The sequence below is a fragment of the Pristiophorus japonicus genome, chromosome 2 (genome assembly GCF_044704955.1).
Source record: "Pristiophorus japonicus isolate sPriJap1 chromosome 2, sPriJap1.hap1, whole genome shotgun sequence".
NCBI classification, from domain to species: Eukaryota; Metazoa; Chordata; class Chondrichthyes; family Pristiophoridae; genus Pristiophorus; species Pristiophorus japonicus.
The window spans coordinates 173,031,713-173,047,015 of NC_091978.1; the positions used below are offsets into that span (position 1 = coordinate 173,031,713).

The 15,303-nt window shown below is 46.5% G+C and overlaps 1 protein-coding gene across 9 annotated transcripts in view; it reads left to right on the plus strand.

The window, feature by feature from the left end:
• Nucleotides 1–15,303, plus strand: part of rbm47 (RNA binding motif protein 47) — a 286,762-nt gene that overhangs the window by 122,550 nt on the left and 148,909 nt on the right. The window contains exon 2 of one of the 9 annotated variants that reach the window (XM_070870370.1): nt 4,871–4,952. The exons of 7 other annotated variants lie outside the window; for them this stretch is intronic. The gene's annotated coding sequence lies outside the window, so the exon portion shown is untranslated. Of the gene's footprint in view, nt 1–3,841; nt 3,860–4,870; nt 4,953–15,303 lie in introns of those variants that run through there. One more of the 9 variants, XM_070870355.1, reaches the window with a different exon arrangement.

Genomic DNA, 15,303 nt, shown 5'->3' on the forward strand with positions numbered 1-15,303 from the left:
GAACTGCACACAGTACTCTAGCTATGGCCTAACTAGTGTTTTATACAGTTCAAGCATAACCTCCCTGCTCTTGCCTTTATTAGCTGAGGCACAGAATACAAGTATTCCGTATGCCTTCTTAAAAACCTTATTTATTTGGCCTACTACCTTCATGGATCTGTGGACATGCAATCCAAGGACCCTTTGTTCCTCTGCACTTCTCAGTGTCCGACCATTTAATGTGTATTCCCTTGCCTTGTTAGCACTCCCCAAATGCATTACCTCACACTTCTCCAGATTAAATTCCATTTACCACTGTTCTGCCCACCTGACCAGTTTATTGATATCTTCCTGCAGTCTACAGCTTTCTTCTTCATTATCAATCACACAGCTGATTTTAGTATCATCTGCAAATTTCTTAATCATGTACCCCCTACATTCAAGTCTAAATCATTAATATATACCACAAAAAGCGAGGGACCTAGTACTGAGCCCTGCGGAACCCCACTGGAAACAGCCTTCCAGTCGCAAAAACACCCATCAACCATCATTCTTTGCTTCCTGCCACTGAGCCAATCTTGGATCCAACTTGTCACTTTGCCCTTGATCCCATGGGCTTTTACTTTTGTGACCAGACTGCCATGTGGGACCTTATCAAAAGCCTTGCTAAAATCCATATAGACTACATCAAACGCACTACCGTCATCGATCCTTCTTGTTACCTCCTCAAAAAATTCAGTCAAGTTAGTCAGACACAACCTTCCCTTAACAAATCCATGCTGACTGTCCTTGATTACTCCGTGTCTTTCTAAATGAAGATTTATCCTGCACCTCAGAATTTTTTCTAATAATTTTCCCACCACTGAGGTTAGGCTGACTGGCCTGTAATTACTTGGTCTATCCCTTTCTCCCTTTTTAAACAAAGATACCACATTAGCAGTCCTCTAGCACCACACCTATAGACAGTGAGGATAGGAAACTGATGGTCAGAGCCTCTGTTATTTCCTCTTTAGCTTCTCAACAGCCTGGGATACATTTCATCCGGACTTAGGGATTTATCCACTTTCAAAGCTGCTAAATCCCTTAATACTTGCTCTCTCTATGTTTATTTCATCTAATATTTCACACTCCTCCTCCCTGATTACAATGTCTGCATCGCCCCTCTCTTTTGTGAAAACAGATGCAAACTATTCATTAAGAACCATATCCACATCTTCAGCCTCCACACACAGGTTACCTTTATGGTCCCTAATAGACCCTGCTCTTTCTTTAGTTATCCTCTTGCTCTTAATGTATTTATAAAACATATTTGGATTTTCCTTGATTTTACTTGCCAAAATGTTTTCTTGCTCTCTCTTTGCTCTCCTAATTTCCTTTTTAATTGCACCCCTGCACTTTCTATACTGCTCTAGAGCTTCTGCAGTATTGAGCATTCGGTATCTACCATGAGCCTCCCTTCTTTTCTTCATCCAACCCTGTATGTCCTTTGACATCTATCTACCACCTTCAACATTCACTCCTTCCACCACCAGCACACGGTGGCTGCAGTGTGTACCATCCATAAGATGCACTGCAGCAACTCGCCAAAGCTTCTTCGCCAGCATCTCTCAAACCCGCACCCTCTACCACCTAGAAGGACAAGGGCAGCAGGCACATGGGAACACCATCACCTGCAATTTCCCCTTCAAGTTACACACCATCCTGACTCGTTCCTTCATCATCGCTGGGTCAAAATCCTGGAACTCCCTCCCTAACAGCACTGTGGGAGTACTACATGGACTGCAGCAGTTCAAGAAGGCAGCTCACCACCAGCTTCTCCAGGGCAATTAAGGGTGGACAATAAATGCGGGCCTTGCCAGTGACACCTACATCCCAGCAGCAATTTAAAAAATATATCTTATGAAATGTGAGTTAATACATTTTGGGAAGTAGAATAAGAATAGAACATAGACAATAAATGGTAAAACAGTAAAAGGTGTAGCGGTGCAGAGAAACTCGGGGGTTCCAATACACAAAGCTTTAAAAATAGGAGGCTGCGTTGATAAAGCTGTTTCAAAAAAAGCTTATGGAATCCTAGTTTTTATAAACAGGGACACCAAATACAAAAGCAAAGGCTAATTTTAAACCTGTACAAATCATTGGTTAGGCCGCAGTTAAAATATTGTGGGTGAAATCCGACCTTGTCAGTAGCACAAAATGAGTAATAGCGAATTTGCAGCCCGTTTTACACCCTGCCTGATTTAAAGAAAATTGGATGGGATGTAAAATGAGCTGCTGATTCACTAGAATCTTAAAATTAAAGCGAGGCCATTTAGCAGCAAAATCAGGAAGGACCTTTTCACGGAAAGGGCAATAGAAATCTGGAACTCTTTCCCCCCCCCCCAAAAGCTGTGGATTGTGTGTTAATTGAAGCTTTCAAGATTGAGATTGATAGATTTTTGTTGGGCAATGGTATTAAGGGATATGGAGCTAAGCCGGGTTAATGGAGTTGATCTGCCATGATCTGACTGAATGGCGGAGTAGGCCTGAAGGGCTGAATGACCAAGTCCTCTTCCTGTGTTCCTATCCTTCCTTTTTTGCGTTGCTACCGAAGTCGAAGTGTCACCAGTTTTGGGCACCTTACTAAGGAAAAATGTCAAGACCATGGATAGAGTGTAGAACAGATTCACTGAGCTAATATGAGGGATAAGAAGCATTAGTTATGAGAAGAAACTAAAAAGCAGAAAAGGATAAAAGGAGATTTGATAAATGTACTTAAAATTATGAGTTTTGATAAGGTCAGTTGAGAAAATTATTTCCACTGGTTGGTGAGTTGATAACTAAAGGGCATAAATTTAAGATTATCACCAATAGAACAAAGAGATAAGTTAGGAGACACTTTTTACACAGGGTTTTTAGGACAGGAATGTCCCACCAGAAACAATGGTAGAAACAGAATAGCTTTTAATGGGGGAGGAAGGGGAGGCGTGGATAAATATTTGAAAAACAAAAGTTTTAAAGGTTATGGAGAAAGTACTTTTAGGCATCACTTCTATAATTTGTAGTTAGAGAAGTGTGTTCTAAGCTGTGCGATCTCATTAACCATGAGTAGAAGCTGGAGCGCAAAGTGGAATGTGAGTGCTGCTTTATGCAAGAGCTGCCAAGAGAATGGGACTATGTGGATGGCTCTTTCAGAGAGTCAGCACAGTGGGATATGCCAAATAACCTCTTTCTCGGCAGTAAAATTTTATGGGGTAGATTTTTGTAATCACTGCCTGAGCAGCAGATCACCCGCCCATTATAGAACCTGCATGATTTTCATTCCATTTTGATCAATGGAATGAAGATCAGGTTGACTCTATCAAGGGCAGGCAGCCCATTCTGCCAGATTACTGCTCAGGTGATGAAGATAAAAATCTGGAGGTAAAGGAGGTCCGGATTTTGGTCACCTGCTGGTTGAACAAGTAGCGTAGCAATCTTTCCTTCACTGAGTTGTACGGGGTTTCCCTTGTCACTGTGGAAGATACAATCACCAGTTACATAGTCGCAAACCATGACCTTAAAGCAACTCTGCATGTGAAAACTTATTGTTTCAAAACATAACTGGCTGCAGAAATCTCCCTGCAATATACCCAGCACAATTTCTACAGTACTGGGGTCTGCGGTTGATATTGTGGAACTGCTTCCTGAATCGGTCGGACAGCAGAACTGAACACCAGACATGTTTATAGAGGCAAATATGAAATGTGGGGAGATATACAGGGAAACAGAGCAAGCAGGAGACTGGCTGAGGCTGAGCAGGGCAGGAGGCAGATCTGTAAGAAAAGAAACAGACAGGAAGACTGGGCTGGAATTTTGCACTTACAGCAATTGCTTGATTTACCAACTGCTGGATTTAACGGTGAGACATTGTTGCTTAACTGGTGACTGTCATGCCTAATATAATCTGTGGAGAGAATGAGCTTGATAACTGAAAGTCATGTTCTCATTTCCCACCTACGTTCATAAAGCACTATGTGTAGAAGTAATTAGATTTTTTTTTATATATGCCACGGGAGATTTAAAAGAATAAAGTTACAAGTTCACAGAATGATAGCTTTACTAATTTTTAAGCTGCGCTGGGTTTGAAATGGAGGTGACTTTATGCAAGTCAGGAAGAAATGAGGGAAGATGATATTCCTGATGTCAATAATTTTACCAAATGTCAAAGAGGAGAAATTGGGTTACACCCCATTTGGGGGCGGTAACCAAGGTGAGGCGGGACTTCCTGCCCCGGCACAAATGTCCCGCCTCAGCTGTGAAATTGCGGTTACCACCCCTCACAGGAAGTGGAGCGCAATGTCGTGCGGGTTTCACTTCCCTTTGACACGGGTTCAGGGGCGCTACTTGTGCGGGTTTGGCAGCGCTACGCTGCTTTTCCACGTAGTGCTGATGTGTTTCAATGCCCCTCCCCTTCCGTTAAAGGGAAGGGACACTGCGAACACTGCATGGATATTTCAAGGCCTCCACTGGGCCACCAGGGCTGTGTGGTGCCGTGGCCGCAGCCCAGCACCAAGACGAAGTGCGGGGCTGCAGGATGGCGGCCCGGACCATGCAACAGCAAAGCAGAACGGGCCGACTGGTGTGTCGGCCGAAGAAACAAAATGGCAGCGCAAGACACAGCGCACCTCCCCTTTAACTTCCGCCCCGGAGCAGCGGTCGGCCCGGTTCGCGACCCACGAGGCTGGCGCGGGCATCGCCCATGGCAACCCCGCGGGGTGCTGGCTAATTTCCACTGCGGAGCAGAAAGGGGTCGTCGAGGGGTACAAAGGGGCCACCGCGAACAGTAATGACGTCATCGGCGGAGGCGCGGTGGCCCGGGGCACGGTGCTACCGTGTTAGTGCTTCCGCTAACTCTCGTGCAATTTTGCAGGAGCTGGTAATGCCTCCCCCAGGCAAAAACAATTCCACGTCCCGTTAGCGCCTTCGCAGAGCAAGGGAATATCAGCCCCACTGTGAGTACAAAATAAGATCCTGCTATATACTCACACTGACTTTTCTGTCAAAATTATCAATTGGATTGCATCTCACTCCCAAAGAGTCAAAATTACATGCACAAAATCATTTGAATTTACCCGCGGCTGTCATTTTGTACTGAAAAATTGAACAGGCAAATAGCTGTGAAGGTGAAGATTGAGCTTATCTGCTAGTTTGACCTGCTGAAGTCATCGAGTACAACCAACCATTTTCAAAAAGCTATGCGAGAGTATTGGAGCAAGCCAGGGTTAAATACACTCAATGCAATTGTACAGGGCCTTGGGGAGGCTTCACCTGGAATATTGTGTTCAGTTTTGGTCTCCTAATCTGAGGAAGGACATTCTTGCTATTGAGCGAGTGCAGCGAAGGTTCACCAGACTGATTCCAGGGATGGCTGGACTGACTTATGAGGAGAGATTGGATCAACTGGGCCTTTATACACTGGAGTTTAGAAGGATGAGAGGGTTTCTCATAGAAACGTATAAGATTCTGACGGGACGGGACAGGTTAGATGCGGGAAGAATGTTCCCAATGTTGGGGAAGTCCAGAACCAGGGGACACAGTCTTAGGATAAGGGGTAGGCCATTTAGGACTGAGATTAGGAGAAACTTCTTCACTCAGAGTTGTTAACCTGTGGAATTCCCTGCTGCAGAGAGTTGTTGATGCCAGTTCATTGGATGTATTAAAAGGGAGTTAGATATGGCCCTTACGGCTAAAGGGATCAAGGGGTATGGAGAGAAAGCAGGAAAGGGGTACTGAGGGAATGATCAACCATGATCTTATTGAATGAATGGTGGTACAGGCTCGAAGGGCTGAATGGTCTACTCCTGCACCTATTTTCTATGTTTCTATGTTTCTATACAGAGACAACTGAGACTCAACTCTGGGAGAAAAGAGCTTTAAAGACTGGACATTTTTTTTCTCTTTAGGAATTGTCTTTTAGCAATTTTCTCCCCTTCCCTCCTGTCCTGTTCTGTGCTAAAGGCACAGTTCCTTGATGGGGTACAGTTTCACAGACTCTGTTGGTCAGAGCATAAACCAGGAAATATTGGGGGCATGTAAAAAGGGAACAGCAATAATCATGGGTGATTTTAACCTCCATATTGATTGGACAAATCAAATTGGTCAGGGTAGCCTTGAGGAAGAGTTCATAGAATGCATAAGGGACAGGTTCCTTGAGCAGTATGTAACGGAACCAACCAGGGAGTAGGTTAACTTAGATCTGGTCCTGTGTAATGAGACAGGATTAATAAACAATCTCCTAGTAAAGGATCCCCTTGGAATGAGTGATCTTGGCATGATTGAATTTCAAATTCAGATGGAGGGTAAGAAAGTTGGATCTCTAACCAGCGTACTAAGCTTAAATAAAGGAGATTATGAAGGTATGAGGGCAGAGTTGGCTAAAGTGGACTGGGAAAATAGATTAAAGTGTAGGACGGTGATGAACAGTGGTGTACATTTAAGGAGATGTTTTACAACTCTCAAGAAAAATATATTCCAGTGAGGAGGAAAGGGTATAAGAGAAAAGATAGCCATCCGTGGCTAACTAAAGAAATAAAGGACAGTATCCAATTAAAAACAAGGGCATACAAACTGGTCAAAACTAGTGGGAGGACAGAAGATTGGGAAGCTTTTAAAAGCCAGCAAAGAATGACTAAAAAAATGATTAAGAAAGGGAAGATAGACTATGAAAGTAAACTAGCACAAAATATACAAACATAGCAAAAGTTTCTATAGGTATATAAAAAGGAAAAGAGTGTCTAAAGTAAATGTTGGTCCCTTAGAGGACAACACCAGGGAATTAGTATGGGGAACATAGAGATGGCAGAAACTCTGAACAAATATTTTGTATCAGTCTTTATGGTAGAGGACACTAACAATATCCCAACAGTGGATAGTCAAGGGGCTATAGGGGGGAGGAACTTAACACAATCACAATCATTAAGGAGGTGATACTCAGTAAGATAATGGGTATAAAGGCAGATAAATGCCCTGGACCTGATGGCTTGCATCCTAGGGTCTTAAGAGAAGTAGCGGCAGGGATTGTGGATGCATTGGTTGTAATTTACCAAAATTCCCTGGATTCTGGGGAGGTTCCAGCAGATTGGAAAACTGCAAATGTAACACCCCTATTTAAAAAATGAGGCAGACAAAAAGCAGGAAACTATAGATCAGTTAGCCTAACATCTGTGGTTGGGAAAATGTTGGAGTCCATTATTAATGAAGCAGTAGCAGGACTTTTGGAAAAACAAAATTCGGTCAGGCAGAATCAGGATTTATGAAAGTTAAGTCACGTTTGACAAATTTGCTGGAATTCTTTGAGGATGTAACGAACAGGGTGGATAAAGGGGAACCAGTGAATGTGGTGTATTTGGACTTCCAGAAGGCATTTGACAAGGTGCTACATAAAAGGTTACTGCACAAGATAAAAGTTCACAGAGTTGGGGGTAATATATTAGCATCGATAGAGGATTGGCTAATGAACAGAAAACGGAGAGTCAGGATAAATGGTTCATTCTCTGGTTGGCAACCAGTAACTAGTCGGGTGCCGCAGGGATCAGTGCTATGACCCCAACTATTTGCAATCTATATTAACGACTTGGAAGAAGGGACCGAGTGTAGTGCAGCCAAGTTTTCTGACAATACAAAGATGGGAGGAAAAGCAATGTGTGAGGCGGACACACAAAATCTGTAAAAGTACATAGACAGGCTAAGTGAGTGGGCAAAAATTTGGCAGATGGAGTATAATGTTGGAAAGAGTGAGGTGATGCACTTTGGCAGAAAAAAATCAAAGAGCAAGTTATTATTTAAATGGAGAAAGATTGCGAAGTGCTGCAGTACAGCGGGACCTGGGGGTACTTGTGCATGAAACACAAAGGGTTAGAATGCAGGTACTGCAAGTGATCAGGAAGGCCAATGGAATCTTGGCCTTTATTGCAAAGGGGATGGAGTATAAAATCAAGGAAGCCTTGCTACAGTTATACAGGGTATTGGTGAGGCCACACCTGGAATACTGTGTGCAGTTTTGGTTTCCATATTTACGAAAGGATATACTTGCTTTGGAGGCAGTTCAGAGAAGGTTCACAAGGTTGATTCTGGAGATGAGGGGGTCGACTTATGAGGAAAGGTTGAGTAGGTTGGGCCTCTACTCATTGGAATTCAGAAGATTGAGAGGTGATCTTATCGAAACGTATAAGATTATGAGGGGGCTTGACAAGGTGGATGCAGAGAGGATGTTTCCACTGATGGGGGAACTAGAACTAGGAGGCATAATCTTAGAATAAGGGGACGCCCATTTAAAATGGAGATGAGGAGAAATTTCTTTTCTCAGGGTTGTGGATCTGTGGAATTTGCTGTCTCACAGAACTGTGGAAGCTGGGACATTGAATAAATTTAAGACAGAGATAGACAGTTTCTTAACTGATAAGGGAATAAGGGGTTATGGGGAGTGGGCAGGAAAGTGGACCTGATTCCATGATCGGATCAGCCAAGATCGTATTAAATAGCGGAGCAGGCTCGAAGGGCTGTATGGACTGCTCCTGCTCCTATTTCTTATGTTCTTATGTCAGTCGTCTTTGGTTCACCTCTCAATTGCCATCGCAGTAGAAATTGGATCTTGTACGCATTTTATAGGCATAGAACAGATGCAAGGAAGCCCAGTTTTGGGGACCAATGTCCTGTGTCCCAAGGACACCTGTAAGAGTTCTGACCTGAAATTGGGTTGGACGATTTTTTAAGCAACCCTGGTGGCAGCCACAACAGGTGACAGGCTCCTTGCATATGTAAATGAAGCACATACCAGGCCGCAACATTAGATTGTTAGGGGACAGGCCAATATTAATGTTATTTAATTTGTTTTGTTTTGTGTTAACTAAAGTACGAGTGTAAGAGTGTATTCCACAAAACCTCTTTTATGATTTTAAAAAAATAACGGAGAGACATTTTGTGGACAGACTGCTCAGCCTGTTGGGTATATTAGCACCAGTATCTGAAGACTGTATAGTGTTGCCAGTGTTCCTGATTTCCACGTGGCCATTCTGTGGATGTGTGATAGCATTAACAGCAAAATTGACACCTTTAGATGTGAAGAATAAACTCTCTCTCCTTGTCAAAATAATTCTTACTCATCGTTTCCTCATTTTTTTGAGCTGTCGCCAAACCACACTCAACCATCTTTATTTTCCAGGGAGCCGAAATTGCCCACCGCCTAAAGTGAGTCTCACCTACCGCTCATGAAATGTTTCGGCCACCCCAATGCATGGGGCAGCTAAACTAGAGAAATTCAGCACTTCGTGCTTTTTTTTGGAGCGGGACGGAAGTGGCCTCATCATCGGGGCGGAAGTGGGGGCAGGGCAGTGTGGCCGTCACTGGCGGGACGGAAGTCATAATGCCCCTCCCCATCAGTTAAAGGGGAGGCCCGCTCCGAACTCTGTAGCCACTTTAGTGGCAAATGCTGGGCCACCAAGGAGCGTTTTGGCCCCGCCAGCGACCTGGCACCCAAGAGGGAGTGCCAGGCTGCCTGTTGGCGGCCCGGCCGAACCTGCGGCCATAATTGTCAGCCCAACCTGGTAGTTGACTGACAGCGCCACCTCCCCTTTAAAAGGGAGTTAGATGTGGCCCTTCCGACTAAAGGGATCAAGGGGTATGGAGAGAAAGCAGGAATGGGGTACTGAAGTGCATGATCAGCCATGAACTCATTGAATGGTGGTGCAGGCTCGAAGGGTCGAATGGCCTACTCCTACACCTATTTTCTATGTTTCTATGTTTAAGGGCGGCCGCACCGCCAAGCCACAGAGAGTGTACCGACAGCAAAAGCTATCAGTGGCACCAATCGTCGTCGGCGACGCTCCCACGGGGCAATTTCGGGAAGGGGTCGCCGCCGGTCGGTAAGGGGCCGGAGGGTGCACGCTGCGGCGGGAAAACGTGTGGAGCAGTCCCCTACACTGCTCCAAACCTGAAGAAGGGCAATTTTTGAAATGGCGGCCCCTCCATGGAGACTCGGCGGCCATTTTGCACCGACCCGTGGCCGTCGTTTTCAGGCGGCCACAGGCCTTATCGAAAGGGGAAAGTTCAACTACCAGGTGTTAGAAATACTTGGAACATTTCGATCCTACAACTTATATTTTGATTTGAACCAAAAGCAAACACTGCAGATGCTGGAAATCTGAAACAAAAACAGAAAATGTTCGAAACACTTAGCAGGTGAAGCAGCATCCGTGGTGAGAAAGGATTATGGGGCCAAAATTGTCCTCCGTGCCTTTTGGAGTGGATAATTTGAATTATCTGGTGAATTACCACCCGAATCTATGGGCGGGGAATAGAGGGACATTGCCTTCTTTTCTTTTTAAAGATCATTGGGGCAGTGTTTGGGTCGGCAGAGGGGCAGAAGCAAGTCGGGAGCGGGATGGAAGGCGGGCAGTGTCATCAGTGCCATGCTGAGCACTTCAATGCGATGCAGACGTGCCGCATCACGCAGATGCTTAGCTACGTCCATCCACTTCACTTAAAGGGGAGGGGTGCTGCGAGACCTACTTGGAGCCCATTGGGCCACCAGGGAGGATTTCCACTGTTGGGCCAATTGCATCGTCGGCAGACAATTAAAATAAAATGCCGGCCACGGCAGTGTGCCCTCCCCTTTAAGGGCGGACCCACCGCCCAGCCACTGGCAGCTTCTCGACATGCGAAGCTGTCGGGGGCACTGACAAGCGGTCGATCGGTTATTTGAGAGCAATGTTGCTTCCAGGACGGGGACCAGGCTCTAATGACATCATTCCCGCTGTTCGCAAAGGAACGGGCCGGATATCTTCTCCACCTCAAAAATTCATTCGGGCAATGTCCAGATCGTCGAAGAGTCCACCCCAACTGGCGGTAACTGCTCTTAATAAAAGGGGCAATTTCAGCCCCTATATTAACATTTCAGGTATGGACCCTTCATCAGAACTGGCAGGGTCTGTACATGAAATGTTAACTTCTTTGTTCTCTCCGAGATGCTCCTGACCTGATGAATATTTATGGCACTTTTTGTCTTGGTTTTATATTTTGAAAGCCTGTGTTGAAATATTTTCATATCAAAGAATCATAGAATGACACAGCGCAGAAGGAGGCCATTCAGCACACTGTGCCTGCTCCGGCTCTTTGAAAGAGCTACCCAATTAGTCCCACTCTCCGGCTCTTTCCCCATAGCCCTGCAAATATTTCCTTTTCAAATATTTCCACTTCATGTATTTATCCAATTTCCGTTTGAAAGTTACTATTGGATCTGATGTGTATCTATAAAGCATGCACTCCCATATTCCGCCACCAGGGAGCGCATCCCCTTAAGTCCCAAGGGATCCCAGCATTCCTTGGGAGCACGCAAAGATGCAGCAAACTGTGGGCATCCTGGAGAAGTTCTCGGAGGGTGAGGACTGGGAAGCCTATGTCAAATGGCTAGACCAGTACTTTGCAGCCAACGAGCTGGACGGAGAAGGAAGCGCTGCAAAAAGGAGAGCGGTCCTCCTCACGGTCTGCGGGGCACCGACCTACAGCCTCGTGAAGAATCTTCTGGTTCCGGTGAAACCCACAGATAAGTCGTATGAGGAGCTGTGTACACTGGTTCGGGAGCATCTTAACCCGAGGGAGAGCGTGCTGATGGCGAGGTATCGGTTCTACACGTGCCAGCGATCTGAAGGTCAGGAAGTGGCGAGCTATGTCGCCAAGCTAAGCAATTTCGAGCCTCAGAGAGGAGGCAGATACTGAAGTACAAGGGATGCACACATTTTCAACGAAATGTCCACCTATAATGCTAAACGTAAAATTGAATGGCTTACCCGTAGCCATGGAACTGGACACTGGCACTAACCAATCCATCATGAGTAAAAAGCTGTTTGAGAGACTATGGTGCAACAAGGCACTCAGACCAACCCTGAGCCCCATCCACACGAAACTGAGAATGTACACCAAAGAGCTTATCACTGTCCTGGGCAGCGCCATGGTCAAGGTCACCTACGTGGGCACGGTGCATGAACTACCACTCGGGATTGCCCCGGGCGATGCCCCACACTGCTTAGAAGGAGCTGGCTGGGAAAAATCCGTTGGAATTGGGATGACATCCGAGTGCTATCACATGTCGATGAGGCCTCAGGTTCTTAACAAATTTCCTTCCTTTTTGAGCCAGGCATTGGAAACTTTTCCAGGACAAAGGTGCAGATCCACTTGGTCCCAGAGGCATGACCCATTCAACACAAGGCGCGAGCGGTACCTCACATGATGAGGGAGAGAGTGCAAATCGAGCTGGACAGGCTGCAACGCGAGGGCATCATCTCCCCAGTGGAATTCAGCGAGTGGGCCAGCCTGATTATTCCAGTACTCAAAAGTGATGGCACGGTCAGGATTTGCGGCGATTATAAAGTAACTATTAATCGTTTCTCGCTACAGGACCAATACCCGCTCCCTAAGGCAGACGACCTATTTGCGACACTGGCAGGAGGGAAGACATTCACCAAGCTCGACCTGACTTCGGCCTACATGACGCAGGAGCTGGAGGAGTCTTCGAAGGGCCTCACCTGCATCAACACGCACAAGGGACTGTTCATCTACAACAGATGCCCGTTTGGAATTTGGTCGGCTGCAGCGATCTTCCAGAGAAACATGGAGAGCCTACTCAAGTCGGTACCACGCACGGTGGTTTTTCAGGACAACATATTGGTCACGGGTCGGGACACCATCGATGACCTACAAAACCTGGAGGAGGTCCTCCAGCGACTGGATCGCGTAGGGCTGCGGCTGAAGGGGTCGAAATGCATCTTCATGGCAACAGAAGTAGAGTTTTTGGGGAGAAAGATTGTGGCGGATGGCATTCGGCCCACAGACACCAAGACAGAGACTATCAGGAACGGGACCAGGCCACAGAACGTCACGGAGCTGCGGTCGGTCCTGGGATTCCTCAACTATTTTTGTAACTTCCTACTGGGGTTTAGCACCCTCTTAGAGCCCCTACATGTGTTATTGTGTAAAGGTGAGAACTGGGTATAGGGAAAAAACCAAGCAATTGCTTTTGAGAAAGCCAGAAACATTTAATGCTCCAACAAGCTGCTTGTATTGTATAACCCGTGTAAAAGACTTGTGTTAGCATGTGATGCGTCGTCGTACGGAGTCGGTGTGTATTACAACAAGCTAACATTGCGGGGAAGTTGCAACTTGTCGCCTATGCCTCCAGGAGCTTGTCTAAGGCCGAGAGGGCCTACAGCATGATTGAGAAAGAGGCATTAGCGTGTGTGTTTGGGGTAAAGAAAATGCATCAGTACCTGTTTGGCCTCAAATTTGAGTTGGAAACCGATCACAAGTCCCTCATACCCCTGTTCGCTGAAAACAAGGGGATAAATACTAATGCCTCAGCCCGCATACAAAGGTGGGCATTCGCGCTATCAGCGTATAACTATACCATCCGCCACAGGCCAGGCACCGAGAACTGTGCGGATGCTCTCAGTCGGCTACCATTGCCCACCACGGGGGTGGAAATGGCGCAGACTGCAAACTTGTTGATGTTGGCGCAGCCTGCAGACTTGTTGATTGTCATGGAAGCGTTTGAAAATGATAAATCACCTGTCACGGCCCGCCAGATTAGGACTTGGACTAGTCAAGAGCCTCTGCTGTCTCTAGTAAAAAAACTGTGTACTGCATGGGAGCTGGGCCAGCATCCCCGTTGAAATGCAAGAGCTAATCAAGCCGTTCCAGCAGCGAAAGGACGAGCTATCCATTCAGGCAGACTGCCTGTTGTGGGTTAACCACGTAGTGCTACCCAAAAAGGGCAGGGAGACATTCATCTCTGATCTCCACAGCACACACCCGGGTATAATAATGATGAAAGCGATAGCCAGATCCCACGTGTGGTGGCCCGGTATTGACTCTGACTTAGAGTCCTGTGTATGGCAATGCCGCGTGTATGCTCAGTTGAGCAACGTGGCCAGAGAGGCACCACTAAGTTTGTGGTCCTGGCCCTCCAGACCATGGTCAAGGATCCATGTCGACTATGCGGGCCCGTTTCTCGGTAAAATGTTCCTGGTGGTGGTGGATGCTTTTTCAAAATGGATTGAATGTGAAATAATGTCGGAAAGCACTGCCACCGCTACCATTGAAAGCCTGAGGGCCATGTTTGCCACCCACGGCCTGCCTGACATACTGGTCAGTGACAACTGGCCATGTTTCACCAGTGCCGAATTTAAAGAATTCATGACCCGCAATGAGATCAAACATGTCACCTCGGCCTGTTTAAATCAGCCTCCATGGGCAGGCAGAGCGGGCAGTACAAACAATCAAACAGAGCCTTAAACGAGTCACAGAAGGCTCACTCCAAACCCGCCTGTCCCGAGTACTGCTCAGCTACCGCATGAGACCCCACACGCTCACAGGGGTGCCCCCGGCTGAGCTACTCATGAAAAGGACACTTAAAACCAGACTCTCGCTGGTTCACCCCAACCTGCATGATCAGGTAGAGAGCAGGCAGCAGCAACAAAATGTAAATGATGGTCACACCACTGTGTCACGGGAAATTGATCTGAATGACCCTGTGTATGTGCTAAACTATGGACATGATCCCAAGTGGATCGCGGGCACAGTGATAGCTAAAGAAGGGAGTAGGGTGTTTCTAGTCAAACTAGACAATGGACAAATTTGCAGAAAGCACCTGAACCAAACGAGGCTGCGGTTCACAAACTGCCCTGAACAACCCACAGCAGGCACCACCTTTTTCGAGCCCACAACACACACCCAAAGGATCAACGACACCACCCCGGACCAGGAAATTGAACCCATCATGCCCAACAGCCCAGCAAGGCCAGGCTCACCCAGCGGTCCTGCAGGGCCAACAACAAGCCAGCCCAGTGAGGGCACAGCCAACACACTAGAACAGATATTTGTACCGAGGCAGTCCACCAGGGAAAGAAAGGCTCCCGACCGCCTCACCTTGTAAATAGTTTTCACTTTGACTTTGGCGGGGAGTGATTTTGTGTATCTGTAAAGCATGCACTCCCATATTACGCCACCAGGGAGCGCATCCCCTGAAGTGCCAAGGGATCCCAGAATCCCTTGGCAGCACTGTATATAAGCCGGCCCCTAAGGCCTGTTCCTCACTCTGGAGTGTCTTAATAAAGACTGAGGTCAATGTTACTTTCACCTCCCTGTGTGCAGTCTCATCTGTGTTAGGAACACAATAGGATCTGCTTCCATCACTCTTTCAGGCAATGCATTCCAAATCACAACAACTCACTGTGTAAAAAATATTCCTTCAGGTCGCCTCTGGTTCTTTTGCTAACCACCTTAAATCTATGTCCTCTGGTTATTGACTCTTCT